Below are 15,755 nucleotides of genomic sequence, written 5' to 3' on the forward strand. Positions count from 1 at the left end.
CAACAAGATCATCACATGTTGTGTTACTGAATGAGCAAGTTGTATCAAACGAGTCAGGTCCAGGAGGACCACCCTGAAACCACTTTATCTTGAAAATCTGTTGTTGGCCATGCTATGATATGGTCTCGATCGAAGTCAATTCCAAAATGCTATTGAATCTCAATTTTAAAAACAGAGACTGTCACATTTTGTAATGTAGTTTCATACTGACTTCTCTTTCCGCGGTCAACTTTAGGTAACACTGTAAGAGAGTGACAAGTTTCCCTGTGTTGGACAGATCTATGAAATGTAAAGCTTATCAGTGCCCTCATTGCCATTCTTTTAGCATTTTCACATTCCTTATCAAACCACTATTGTTTTTGTTTGTTCTTGTGTTGTTTTGTTTTTTTGTTACTGACACGGACCATTAAAATGGAGTCTACTCGTTTTTTGTTTGTTACTGACACAGACCATTAAAATAGAGTCTTCTTCTTGTTTTTTTTTTGTTATTGACACGGACCATTAAAATGGAGTCTAATTTTTTTTTACTGACATGAACCATTAAAATGGAGTCTACTCATTTTTTTGTTTGTTACTGACACGGACCATTAAAATGGAGTCTTCTTGGTGTTGTTTATTGTTGCTGACATGGACCATTAAAATAGAGTCTTCATTTTTGTTGTTACTGACACGAACCATTAAAATGGAGTCTTCTTGTTTTGTTTTTGTTTTTGTTACTGACACGGACCATTTAAATGGATTCTTCTTGTTCACACTTTTCATATTAAATATATTTGCAGCCGATTTAATGGATTGTACTGAAGAGTCTGCTGCTCAATCAAGGCCCCTATTTTCGATCATTTCAAAATACTGATTCTAACGGAAGAACTAAAAACTGGTCATGTAAGCATGAAGAAAACTGAGTTTCATACTCCCGTATCCAAGTCATTTGTATTATTCTGACTTACTATCATCCTTCTTACTTTCATCCTGTGGGCATATTAGGATTTAGAGTATGATGTAATGGCAAATACGTTGATTCTAAGATATGAAATTCTTTGAATACTCGAAACAACAGGCTATTCGCCATAAAATAATCAATGCAGCTAGTTGAATTATTACAATCCGACGTATAGTATCCTAAATAATCAATGCAGCTAGTTGAATTATTACAAACCGACGTATAGTATCCTACATAATCAACGCAGCTAGTTGAATTATTACAATCCGACGTATAGTATCCTATGTTTTTGTCCAATCCAAAACTTCCATTCAATAGTCCAAGTCCAATGGATTTACGATGTTCTGAAAGAGCATACCCATGATGATTGGGTTCCCTTGTATCCATAATTGATCTATATGAAGGAATATTATCAAGTAACTGGAAAGTTTATCAAAGTCCATATAGCCATTTTTTCCATGCTGTATAATCCATGACATCACCTCCTTACAAGAAATGACCATCTGATTCCAAGGATTTAAAAATTCCAATGTCATTTTCAAAAGATAGATTTTAAAAAATATCTTCATCCAAGTGCACTGATGAAGTTTTTGGTGTATTAGTATATAAAACGTAAGGTATACGAATAATTTGGTGTTACCAATATTTTGGTGTATTAGTATATCAAACGTAAGGTATACCAATATTTTGGTGTATTAGTATATCAAACATAAGGTATACCAATATTTTGGTGTATTAGTATATCAAACTTAAGGTATACCAATATTTTGGTGTATTAGTATATCACATGTAAGGTATACCAATATTTAAACTGTTAAGCTTTAGCCATAAAACAGTACTAGATTCACTGGATAAAGTTTTTGGTATATTAGTATATCAAACGTAAAGTATATCAATATTTTGGTGTATTAGTATATCAAATGTAAGGTATACCAATATTTTGGTGTATTAGTATATCAAACGTAAGGTATACCAACATTTTGGTGTATTAGTATATCAAACGTAAGGTATACCAATATTTAACCTGTTAAGCTTTAGCCATAAAACAGTACTAGATTCACTGGATAACGTTTTTGGTGTATTAGTATATCAAACGTAAGGTATACCAATATTTTGGTGTATTAGTATATCAAACGTAAGGTATACCAATATTTAACCTGTTAAGCTTTAGCCATATGGTCTAAGGTTGACATTGCCCGGGGTGGGAGTGGGAGACAAGCGCCCCAATCCTCCAAAATGCCCCATACGGCCTGCGTCTCCTACTGCCTCTGTCAACTAAAATCCAGCTCCTGGCCTTCGCGAGTGGCTTAGATTTGAAGCCCGGCAGACCATGTTTTCTACTAACAGGAGAAGGGGTGAAGGCGGCCCACTGGCGCCTTAAAACCAGTTGCTTCGGGTAGATGGGACTCGTAAACCTTGGATGGTAGCTCATCTAGGAGAAGGAAAACTCCGATTCCAAACCTCTGCTGCCTTGTGGCTATACCCACTCATGGGAAAGGCTAAGGGAGTAAACCCCGACAGAAAATCCGGAGATGGAGTCCCTAAGGCGGTATGACATTGACTTCAACGTCATTCCGGCAACTCCTGCGACGCCGTTGGTGCCAAGCTGTATCGGCATTCGTCGTTCCCTTGGGCACACCAGCTGCGTGGAGAGGGGGGATCTGCTGCATGGGCAACAGCTGATTCTCCATACCACCCTGCCCAGGCTTCATAGCTCCACTGGAGAGGACACTCCAGCGTCGTCGTACGGCGTCGGCACAACACGAGAAGTAGCAGTTTACCGGTTCTAAGTCAAAGCTCGATTGGCGTAGAGCATGGCGCCAGGGGTTACTTCTGACGGTGGGAGAGATCATCAGGTCTCACTGGACAGCTACCGCCCGCCTCAAGCTGGGCAGCCCCCAGTCAGTAAGGTGCTGCCCGCCATGGCCTGCCTGCTTCACTGGGTGCGTGGAGCTCAGAGAACCATCTCGACAAGTGGGCCACAAAACTCTGCACCAGGAAAGACTAAAAGAAGAAATAAAAAGACTCCAACTCTTCGTTTTGCAACCTGGAACATCAGGACCATGTGCCCTGGATTGACCACTGACCTACAGCAGATCGACGATGCACGGAAGACTGCCGTCATTGACAGAGAACTCTCCCGACTGAACATCGACATTGCCTGCCTCCAGGAGACCCGACTGGCTGACAGCGGCACCATCAGGGAAGCCAATTACACATTCTTTTGGCAGGGGAAGCCCTTGGATGAACCTAGGCAGCATGGTGTAGGCTTTGCCGTCAAGAACACGCTAATCGCCTTCATTGAACCTCCATCATCAGGTACTGAGAGAATCCTTGCCCTCCGGCTGTCAACATCCTTAGGCCCGGTCAACATCTTCAGTGTGTACGCCCCAACCCTCTACTCCACCTACGAGGAGAAAGACAAGTTTTATGAGGCTCTGGATCAGGCAATATCCAGTATCCCCAACAACGAAAGCCTTTACTTACTAGGAGACTTCAATGCTAGAGTGGGAACTGACCATGAGGCCTGGTCCACCTGTCTCGGTTCTTACGGAAGGGGCAAGATCAACGAGAATGGTCAGCGACTGCTGGAGATGTGCTGCTCCCACAGCCTATGTGTGACAAACACTTTCTTCAAATGCAAGGAGATCCACCAGGTGTCGTGGAGACACCCACGTTCACGCCACTGGCACCAGCTAGACCTCGTCATCACCAGGCGTGCAGAACTGGCCAGTGTCCTCCTTACCCGCAGCTACCACAGTGCCGATTGTGACACGGACCATTCCCTCGTGGCCAGCAAGGTGCGAATATTACCCAAGAAGCTGCACCACGCCAAGAAGAAGGGTCACCCACGTATCAACACCTGCTGTGCAAGCAACCCAGAGAAAACACAGCAGTTCATCAGCAAACTGAAGGAAGCTCTCACCAAAGTGACACCTGATGACACCATTGATTCCAAGTGGTCCCATATCCGTGACTCTGTGTACAAATCAGCCATCACAGCTTACGGGAAGAGGGAGCGAAAGAATGTCGACTGGTATGAGGCAAACTGGGAGGAGATGGAGCCCGTGACTGAGGCAAAGAGGAAAGCCCTTCTGGCATACAAGGCTGCACCTAGCCCCAGAACACTACAAGCCCTCAGGATTGCAAGGAATAACGCCCAGAAGACCGCCCGCCGCTGTGCCAACACCTACTGGCTGAACCTTTGCAACAGTATACAGACAGCTGCTGACACCGGGGATACAAGAGGAATGTATGAGGGTATCAAAAAAGCGACAGGCCCCCCCAGCTACAAGACCGCCCCCCTCAAGTCCAAGACGGGCGAAGTCATCACAGACCAGGGGAAACAACTGCAGCGATGGGTTGAGCACTATCTTGAGCTATATGCAACCCAAAACAATGTCACTGGAACTGCCCTGGACGCCATTCCAGACCTGCCTGTCATGGAGGAGCTAGACACACAGCCCACCCTGGAAGAGCTCGGAAAAGCCATCGATTGCCTTGCCTGTGGGAAGGCTCCTGGAAGCGACGGCATTCCGCCTGAAGTCCTCAAGAGCGGAAAACCAGCACTGCTCCAGCCCCTACACACACTCCTCTGCCTTTGCTGGGAACAGGGATACATCCCACAGGACATGCGTGATGCCAACATTGTCACTTTGTACAAAAACAAAGGAGACCGTAGCGACTGCAACAACTATCGGGGCATCTCCCTCCTCAGCATCGTCGGAAAGGCCTTCGCCCGTGTTGCCTTGGCACGCTTGCAGATCCTAGCCTCCCGCGTCTACCCAGAATCCCAGTGTGGATTTCGAGCCGGCAGGTCAACTGTAGACATGATCTTCTCACTACGTCAGCTGCAGGAGAAGTGTCGCGAGCAGCGGATGCCCCTCTACATTGCCTTCATAGACCTGACGAAGGCGTTTGACATGGTTAGTCGGAGTGGACTCTTCAGACTCCTGCAGAAGATCGGCTGCCCCCCACGTCTGCTTGCTGTCATTATGTTGTTCCACGAGAACATGCACAGCACAGTGTGCTTCAATGGCGCAACATCTGAAGCATTCCCAGTCGTTAGCGGAGTCAAACAAGGCTGTGTCCTTGCACCGACGCTCTTTGCCATCTTCTTCTCCATGCTTCTCCAGTACGCATTCAAGGACTGCAGCGAGGGAGTGTACATCCATACCAGGGCTGACGGCAAGCTGTTCAACATCGCCCGTCTCCGTGCTAAGACTAAAGTCACAGAGGTACTCATTCGTGAATTGCTCTTTGCCGACGATGCAGCCTTGACATCACACACGGAAGATGGACTCCAGCAGCTGGTATGCTGCCTCTCCCATGCATGTAAGGAATTTGGACTGACCATCAGTTTGAAGAAAACAAATGTCATGGCACAGGACACAGACTCCCCTCCCTCTGTCTCCATCGATGGGTACAATTTGGAAGTTGTCGAGAACTTCACATACCTCGGGTCTAACATCTCCAGCTCACTCTCCATTGATTCTGAGGTGGGCGGCAGGATTGCCAAGGCAGCAGCAGTGATGGCCAGACTTAACCAGAGGGTCTGGAACAACCCCAACCTCACAGAGAAGACCAAACTGCGTGTCTACCAAGCATGCGTGCTCAGCTCACTTCTCTACAGCAGCAAAACATGGACCACCTATGCAAGACACGAGAGGAAACTCAACAGCTTCCACCTGAGATGTCTGCGGCGCATTCTGCACATCCAGTGGCAGGACAAAGTACGCAACACAGAGGTTCTAGAACGCGCCAACATGAACAGCATGTTCTCCATACTCAGCGAGAGGCGCCTTCGCTGGCTCGGCCATGTCAAGAGAATGGACCCAGGTCGCATTCCCAAGGACCTGTTATATGGGGAGTTAGCAGAAGGTGCACGACCAACTGGACGACCACATCTGCGCTACAAAGATGTTTGCAAGAAGGATATGAAGACAGCAAACATCAATGTCAACGACTGGGAGAGCTGTGCAAACAACCGTTCCAGCTGGCGTCTAGCTGTCAGGCAGGGAGTTCAAAACGCAGAGGAAAAGAGAAGAATAAAGCAAGCTGAAAAGAGAGCTAAAAAGAAGGATAAGCATAAGCGTACTTTGGAGCTATGCCATCGTCTCTCGTAGACGGAATGATGCCAAGAGACAAGAGAAGCTTTAGCCATAAAACAGTACTAGATTCACTGGATAAAGTTTTTGGTATATCAGTATATCAAACGTAAGGTATACCAATATTTTGGTGTATTAGTATATCAAACGTAAGGTATACCAATATTTTGGTGTATTAGTATATCAAATGTAAGGTATACCAATATTCTTGTGTATTAGTATACCACACGTAAGGTATACCAATATTTAAACTGTTAAGCTTTAGCCATAAAACAGTACTAGATTCACCGGATAAAGTTTTTGGTGTATTAGTATATCAAACGTAAGGTATACCAATATTTTGGTGTATTAGTATACTAAACGTAAGGTATACAATATTTTGGTGTATTAGTATACCAAACGTAAGGTATACCAATATTTTGGTGTATTAGTATACCAAACGTAAGGTATACAATATTTTGGTGTATTAGTATATCAAACGTAAGGTATACCAATATTTTGGTGTATTAATATATAAAGCGTAAGGTTTACCAATATTTTGGTGTATTAGTATACCAAACGTAAGGTATACAATATTTTGGTGTATTAGTATATCAAACGTAAGGTATACCAATATTTTGGTGTATTAGTATATCAAACGTAAGGTATACCGATATTTTGGTGTATTAGTATATCAAACGTAAGGTATACCGATATTTTGGTGCATTAGTATATCAAACATAAGGTATACCAATATTTTGGTGTATTAGTATATCAAACGTAAGGTATACCAATATTTTGGTGTATTAGTATACCAAACGTAAGGTATACCAATATTTAAACTGTTAAGCTTTAGCCATAAAACAGTACTAGATTCACTGGATAAAGTTTCAACCCTACAATAAATGTGCAACCAAATTGTTAACAAAGCATACTAGTCCACCTAAGTTCCCAACAGCTTTAAGCTTTATAGATCTTACTCATTAAAATAGTTGGGATCCCACTGTATTAAACAGGTCAGTACTCTCTGTCCAAGTCTCAACAAATCTAATAACACTGTATTAGAATATTACACATATCTATGCATTCGGTGTTTCCAGGTAACTGTTGCCACCGGTCCTAATATTATCCATGTAATAAATTTCCATGGGTCATTGTCATTACCATTAAAAAAAATATATAAACTGAACTGATATAAGTATTATTTCCATTCTGCCTATGGTGTGCTGGGCTTCAGCCCGAGTCCTATTTAGAAGCTGGGATTGAACTCTTTTGTGTTTTATCATATACACACACTTTACCATCTACAAAAAGTTGGTCATATCACAAAGATGCCATCTTGTTTTCTCTCAAACATTTGTTTGTAAAGGGTTTCAATTTTATTTTGAGTGTTCCAACCTCTATCCGGAAAATCTTCACAATGCCAATTTGGTGAACCTTGACTAATTCTCTATTCTCAGTTTCATATATTCCTTCTGTATCTCTTGCACTTCCTTTCTACTTTGTCTATGCTTTTCTAGAATAATTTCTTTGTACTTATAATATGCGAATTTCACAAATGCTGGCTGTGGCAGCGAAGATTTTGCATTGAGCCTCTGCCCTTTCCACTGAGATATTTGCACTGAGCCTATGGCCCTTTCCACTGAGATATTTGCAATCAACCTATGTCCCTTTCCAGTGAGATATTTGCATTGAGCCTATGACCCTTTCCACCGAGATATTTGCATTCAACCTATGGCCCTTTCCACTGAGATTTTTGCATTGAGCCTATGGCCCTTTCCACTGAGATATCTGCATTCAACCTATGGCCCTTTCCACCGAGATATTGGCATTCAACCTATGGCCCTTTCCATCGAGATATTTGCATTGAGCCTATGGCTCTTTCCACAGAGATATTTACATTGAGACTATGGCCCTTTCCACTGAGATATTTGCATTCAACCTATGGCCCTTTCCACTGAGATATTTGCATTCAACCTATGGCCCTTTCCAGTGAGATATTTGCATTGAGCCTATGACCCTTTCCACCGAGATATTTGCATTCAACCTATGGCCCTTTCCACTGAGATATTTGCATTGAGCCTATGGCCCTTTCCACCGAGATATCTGCATTCAACCTATGGCCCTTTCCACCGAGATATTGGCATTCAACCTATGGCCCTTTCCACCGAGATATTTGCATTGAGCCTATGGCTCTTTCCACAAAGATATTTGCATTGAGACTATGGCCCTTTCCACCGAGATATTTGCATTCAACCTATGGCCCTTTCCACTGAGATATTTGCATTCAACCTATGGCCCTTTCCACTGAGATATTTGCATTCAACCTATGGCCCTTTCCACTGAGATATTTGCATTGAGCCTATGTCCCTTTCCACTGAGATATTTGCACTGAGCCTATGGCCTTTTCCACTGAGATATTTGCAGTGAGCTTCTGGGCCCTTTCTACTGAGATATTTGCATTATCAATCTTAAGATCTTCACGAATATGCTTGCAAATTTTCATTTCAGTTTCTTCCCATGTCTTTCTGCCCAATTTGTCTGGTCCATAAAATATGACATTTTCCCTATGGGATTGAGTTTCCTGTCTCTCTATTTTGTCTTCAATTTCTTTCACTCTTTTGTCCAGTTTAATCACAACATTCTTAGAGCAGAAACAGCTTCTTTTAATTCCAAATTTTCCTTCTAAAACCACTTGTCAGCACGATGCAGCTCTTCCTTTGAATGACCGAGCTGAATCAACATCTTATTTATGACTTACCTCGTTTCTTATATCCAAAAAAATATTGCACGATATTAACATTCACATTTTCTGCTTCTATCTATTTCTCTAAAACATCTGACCTTGAATCTTTAATTCGTTGTTTTTGTGGTGACTGATTTGGTGCGGAGTTACGTACACCTGAGTGAATGTTATGTACTGACTATGATTCCTGTTCCTGTTCCTGGCTTTGGTTTGGCAACCGAACAGTCGCAGGAACCTGTCTTAGTTTTCCATGGCATTGTTTTGAGACAACCATTAGTATTAGTATTAGTTCTGATGCAGTGGTTGTTGCAGCCACGTCCATATCTCTTTCAATGTCCCGGGTTTGATTCCACATCACTACTGATAATAAACATCAGGAATCAAGAACAGTCTTATAGCTAGAGACATCCTGCCTGGTACAATCCCATGTAACACGTTTACTAGATTTGAATAACAACGAGTAACACTAATTCCTTTATATCATAATATCTCCAGGCAGATCACAGATGTTCATGCAGGGTTATTGATGTAGGTTTCTTGATGTGTGAAATGGTAAGATAACTATGTCTGATCTTAACTTATTTGCATCCTCTCAATTATACAAGTTTTCGAGACGATGTTCTTTGAACCTACTTGACCACCATCTTAAAAAAAATTTTCATTCAGTACTTTATACTGTAAGAGTCAGAAAAAATATAGAAACTAGTTCTTCAGAAATCTTAAGGCTAAGTACAGTGGAGATAATCTTAAAATGAACAATAATTTTAAGTAAATGATGGAAGACCTGTATTTAAAACATCTATAATCAATGCAAGATCCTGAAATTACAGTTTCTTGCATAAATGCTGATCAATTGTGAAAACAAATTACACAGGATAAGAAGACGATATAAAATGTTATTTCAACTGAAGAATCTACATAAGCATTATACAAGCAAGATAATGATTTCATATAGAAGGTTCTATATTAGTCATGTGGATAAAAAGAGGCAAGCAGACATCATGGATATGCAAGTGTATGCAGAAATGGCCCTAGGACGTGTGGGGTCCAAGGCAGCAAGCGATGAATGGGGCCCCAAGCCAAAAAATTGCAATGTGGAGTTGATTTCTGTCAGCAGTGCAGGGCCCCTGAAAGCACGGGGCCCAAGGCAGCTGCCTTGTTCACCTTGCCCTAGGGCCAGGCCTGAGTGTATGCAAAATTCAACTATGGATACCTACACATCTTAATATGAGAGATGTTTTCTCAGAATATGCTTTGGGTAAAAGAATTGAAAACATAATAGTGAGACTGACATGGAGATATATTTAATAAGAGGAAACCAGAAAAAATACAGTTCAAAGAAGGAAAAGAATTTCACAAACGAAAGATCAAGTAATTATTCGAGAATGACAATATAGAATACTTTTCTACATACTAAAAGCGTCTGTTATATGCATGTTTTGGGAATGCTTAAGACAAGAATGTGGAATTTTGTTTATTCAAACTGAAGCCTGAAGTTGAGTAGCTGTATTTACTAGTTATTATACAATAATACTTATCACAGTTCTATAGATATGTTACTAATTATAGCCACTGAGCATAAAATATGTATCATGGATAGATCAACCTATTTTTATTATAACTGACAACTGATACATATGGAAGGCATATATATAAAATAGGTGCAAAATTTATACTCTTAAACTATAAATCCAGATGTTCCATAAGGTTATCTTCCTGATTTTTGGATTAGGCCAGTAACTTTATGTGATATAAAAATTGTAAAACTGAACGGGATAGAGTATAGAAGAATTATGAAGAGTAGATATCTCAATATGGCAAACACTGTGATGTGTGTTAAAACAATGTAAAGATGAAAACAGTGGTTAACAAAGTACAAAGGGTATAACGACTTGTTTAACAGTTGTGAAAATGAAAATTTTATGTCGTTAAAATGAATAGAAGATAAACAAATTGCTTCAAAATGTAATGAACAATTAAGAATAAAGTCTAATGTCTAATCTTGTAGGATAAAATAATACCACTTGGAAGTTTTCAAAATGTCTGCTGGTATTTAAACAAAATTCTACATAATAATAAAATTTAATTATTTCTATTAATAATACTTGATGTTTTTACCGAGAAAATTGCAAGCAGATTATAAATTTGGGAAAGAACAAAGAAAATATTTGTGACATAAAAGGGTTCAGTCTGTAACTAGTTTACTATTGTAATGAATCTGAACATTTTTAAACAGATGATGATGCTGATGATAATGATCGAAAAACTTTTAATTGCTGAGTATGAAACAATGATTTTAAAGACAAACAATAATATTGGTTTAATGTATAAAACCAGAAAAGTAAAACAATTGGATGAGAATTTTACATGGTACAGTGGTGGTAAAAATAAAAGTATTGGCTAAAAAGATTCTTTTTCAATCTGAATACAAATTTACATGTTACATTCTTTTAGCAGCTTTCTAATATGGAAGTAAACATGCAATCTGTAAACTTATATGGCCAACTCTAAAATGTATGTTGAAAAATTTTGTTTGTTAAATGCCAGTACGAAATACCACAACTAGATGTTTCCATCAACTTTGCCCAGTTTAGCTGATTCCACCAAAATGTCATGTCACCCTATCTATATTTTTCATTCATTCATTTCTGTCACAGTTTAGAGTCAAGTTTTTTTAAAAATGTACAGTGGCTTATATGTGAAAATTTGAGTTTTGGTGTAGTAAATGTTTATCATGAAATATTTAGAAGTTCACTGGGTCGTTAAACTGAGTCTTAAGACAAGGGTGTTGTGCCATGCTGGTTTTTTTTTAATATACGAAAAATCTTAAGTCCATTTATAATGCGTTTGGACTGCTGTTTCCGTATGAAACCATCATCTCTTAAGCAAATACGTCAATCATCTATTTAATATTTTCCACACTCATTTGTCATTCTCTGTTCACTTTGATCTCTAATGTTTTCATTTCATCCACATTAATACCATATTAATCTCCTTTGTTTCTCTTCATAGTAGTGGTTCTTTTTTTAAAAATATAGCAACAAAAGTGACCAAATACAATAAACTTCATATATATTCTTAGAAATTAAAGTGTTTGGACAGACTGTTTCCAGACATTCTATTTCCAAATCCTCAGTTACCTTAAATGACAAATCTTCTTAATTATCGATGCCATCGAGATTTAAAAGATGGATCAATAATGTTATTTATGTAAAATCTATGTTTGTTCATGCAGTTACATACTTGATGATGGGTTTGTCCACATATTTCTTTTTGCACGTTATCAAAAAAATACCATTATATGTTTGCATAATTATTAATATAACTTATCTCAAATGTTTATTTGGTATTCCTGTTAATGACATCAATATTTTGTTTAATAAAAGAACAATGCAGACAGCTGGGTTATTATGTTTCATTGATGAACCGAGACTTTTAAAATTTAATAATCGTAAGTCAGTATTGAAATATGCTAAACTTTAGCAATCTGAAGTCAGAACCAAAATGTCCTATTCTCCAGTACTAATATTCATACTGTTATGACTCTGTGGACTTAAAAGCAAAAGAAAGAAGTGATGCCAACACATTTAGTAAAATTAACAAATAAATTATTTATCTAAGTTACAAAGTCAAAATTCTGAGGAAATACATTACTGTGAATTAATCTTAAATGTTCTCTCACAAGTCCAAAAGTTTAGAATGTTCAGAATGAATTCCAATATTGAATGTGCTGATGTACTAATAGTCATGAATGTGCTAATGTACCACAATAATATCATCCAAAATGTCTTTGAATGCATTAACAATAATCCCAAGTAGTATTTTATCCCCAAAAGTCAATGTGCACTTTGCAATTCCAATGAATATTTAAACTAAATATCTGAACACAATAGTACATGATTCCAATACTGTTCTTAAAACAGGAATGAATAATTGTTTATCTCATCCTATATATACTAATCTCTCTTGACCTAAGACACAATAGAATCCCCAAGATGTGAGTCATTCAAATGGAAAATTCCATCCAACTGTAAACAAGTTCACTTCCAGAACTTTCTAATTTTGTAAATAAGGTTAAGCCTTGAACTCAAATTAAAGTAAAATTAATATATATAATAAAGTCAAAAGTCTAGTAAACCAAAACTATTGTATTCTCTTGTTGGTACTTTTATAAGTACCAGCCTTATTATTGTTGGGACCGCGCTGGTGGCCAGTTGGTTAGAGCGTCTGCATCGGATGCGGAATGTCGCGGGTTCGAGTCCCAGCCGAGTCATACTAAAGACTTATTTCAAAAAATGGTACTAACAAATGCCTCGCTAGGCGCTCAGCATTATGAGATTAATGTTAGGACTGGTCGGCCTGGTGTCAGGATAATGTGACTGGGTGGGACATGATGATCCAGTGCTAGACGTCAATATAAACTGTCACAGTGCAGAAATCGTTGCGATATAACTGAAATATTGTTAAAACTACGTTAAAAATCCATACTACACACCATAGGCTCCTGGTTCTGGGGAAACTAATGTGTACACTCACCATATAATACTATGGTGAGTGTACACATTAGTTTCCCCAGAAACAAGTGCCTCTGTCACACGCACACACACACATTTATAATTGTTGGTATTTCAATTTTGACTTCGACCCTGCCTGGAACCAAATGACTGCCAAATGTCCAAGTGGTTCAGCAGCTTTCTAGTATGTTGAAAAGCAAAATCAGCGCTCATTGATTTAAGACTATTTAAGAATTAACGGAACGAAGATAACAGAGGGTGCAAATTGTCACAAACAGAAAAGGCAGCACTTAAGAATTCATGATAATATTATAAATATTAAATGTTGTTCATAAAATGTTTTCTAATCAGTATCGATTTTAACGGTCAGATTTCCCGTATTAATTTGGATCGTGTGCCTATATGCGTATGAATATATTGTTGCTAAACAATTATTTATATAAGGTGAAAAATATACGGGACTGTGTTTTTTTCCTTTGTTGCAGATATATTCATAAAGAAGAGTATAACAAAACTGAAACTAATGAGAAAATATTTCCCCATTTGGTAATTACGCCATATATTTGTACATGAAGAACTATTTGATTGCCTCATATATCTTGGCGGAGGTATACATTTCCGCTGTTGCATGTTGTACTTAACACCTGTACGGAGGAAGATAACTGCTTAGCTTTACGGATGTTTGTGAGAATTAGGTCATTCAAGGAAGGAAAATTTTCTCTTATGTGGTAACGCATAAACCGCTGCAATTTGGAAACTTAAGAATAAACTCCTTAGGGGCCGGGTAAGTATATGTTTATCATACGGTTATTATTGAATCCGATCGTAATAGTGGGGAGGTGGGGTTATTTTGCGGTTTTTTTTTTTTGTCGGTACCCCCCCCCATTCATGAGATAATGGGAAAATGTGTCTTTGAGGTAACAGACTCTATACACTTTGCTTTTCTGGATATTTATTAGACCTTGCCATAATTCTAAATGAAATCGCTGAACCTCAGGTTCCTATTTGACTAAATTCTGATGCTGTCTGCTCTATATGAGGTGAGATTTTTTAATCAATTTGATTGTGATACTCGAGGCAGTAGCAGTAATTTTGCTAGTATAAGACCTCGACGCTGATCTCACTGAAAGTTTGCTTCTATATTTACTTAGTATACTCTTTGCAAGGAAAAAGAAGAGTTTCAGCAACAAAAAACCTTAGGCAATTTTATGATAAATCACATTTTGAAAGCATTTTATGATGCTACTGATTGTTTACCTTGATTGTATCACTAGAGAGCAATTAATCACTGTGGATTTAGCAACATAACAGATGATCAAAATTTGCTCCTGCCTTAATCCCATTTGAGAATTCACCAATGGTCATTGTATATAACAGGGTTTTCCATCATATTGGTAAAGTTAACATCGAGGACTGCTTCCTTGGAAAATGTTGTAAGCTTAGTCCCAAACTATGAATCTCAAAAATGATACTTTTTTAAAATACATTTTTTCTACACAATAAATTCAGGACATTATGCTTTGTGTGTGTGTGATTAGGATTTTTAACGATGATAGTGTGTGTGTGATTTGGATTTTTAACTTGGCTTTTAACAATTTTTCAGTCATATCGCTACAATGTCTGCATTGTGGCAGTTTATAGTAATGTCTAGCATTGGGGCATCATACCGGAGACATATAGCATGATGTCCCACCCAGTCACATTATCCTGACACCAGGCCCACCATTCCTAACACTATCCTCTTAATGCTGAGCGCTTAGCGAGGCAGCTGTTAGTACCATTATTGTAAGTCTTTGATATGAGTCGGCCAGGGTTTGAACCCATGACCTCTTGCTTCTGAGACGGACTCTCTAACCGCTAGGCCACCAGAGTTGTCATTATGCTTTGTTTTGTCATCAGTATATATGTTATCAGATATCACATATTTCATTTTTAAGCAAAATTTTCTCCAGAGCAGGTGGAGGATCAAAATCATAAAGTTATGTCTTATTTGAATTCCTGGAAATTGTTTTTGCCCAACAGAGCAGTTAAATGTCAGCTGGAAATACAGTGTACAAAATCTACACCTTCCTGAGAGAGAGAGAGTGAGAGAGATAAACATGTTACTGTATCAACAGATGAATTCTAGGCAGGGTTGGAATGGTGGGTCTAACAACAGAGCACACTCTGGAAATTGCTGACAGTTTGAGATATTGGGTGCCTTCTTCCTCCCTCAACCCCAGAGGGCCCTGGGCAGAGAGAGACTGAGATAGAACGATTAGTCTTGCAATTATGACAGTTCTCTCAATGTCATTAATCACTTCAGGAATAAATTTAATTGAGTTTTTGAAAACAATTATCAATTATGTTTTGAAAACAATTATCAATTATTTATTTGACTGTTAATTAGTGGAATGTTATTGTTAAATATGATATTTAACGTTAATCTCACCTTTCTAAAATTATCAGTTCTCAGTTGTCCAAGCTTC

The 15,755-nt window shown here is 38.9% G+C and overlaps 1 protein-coding gene across 1 annotated transcript in view; it reads left to right on the forward strand.

The window, feature by feature from the left end:
- The first annotated feature begins 13,929 nt into the window (after positions 1-13,929).
- Positions 13,930-15,755, forward strand: part of LOC149784851 (serine/threonine-protein kinase tricornered-like) — a 163,849-nt gene continuing 162,023 nt past the window's right edge. The window contains exon 1 of the mRNA XM_089978419.1: positions 13,930-14,071. The gene's annotated coding sequence lies outside the window, so the exon portion shown is untranslated. The remainder of the gene's footprint in view (positions 14,072-15,755) is intronic.

Source organism: Sinohyriopsis cumingii, chromosome 13 (assembly GCF_028554795.1).
Source record: "Sinohyriopsis cumingii isolate HCF-2022 chromosome 13, ASM2855479v2, whole genome shotgun sequence".
Classification (NCBI taxonomy): Eukaryota; Metazoa; Mollusca; class Bivalvia; order Unionida; family Unionidae; genus Sinohyriopsis; species Sinohyriopsis cumingii.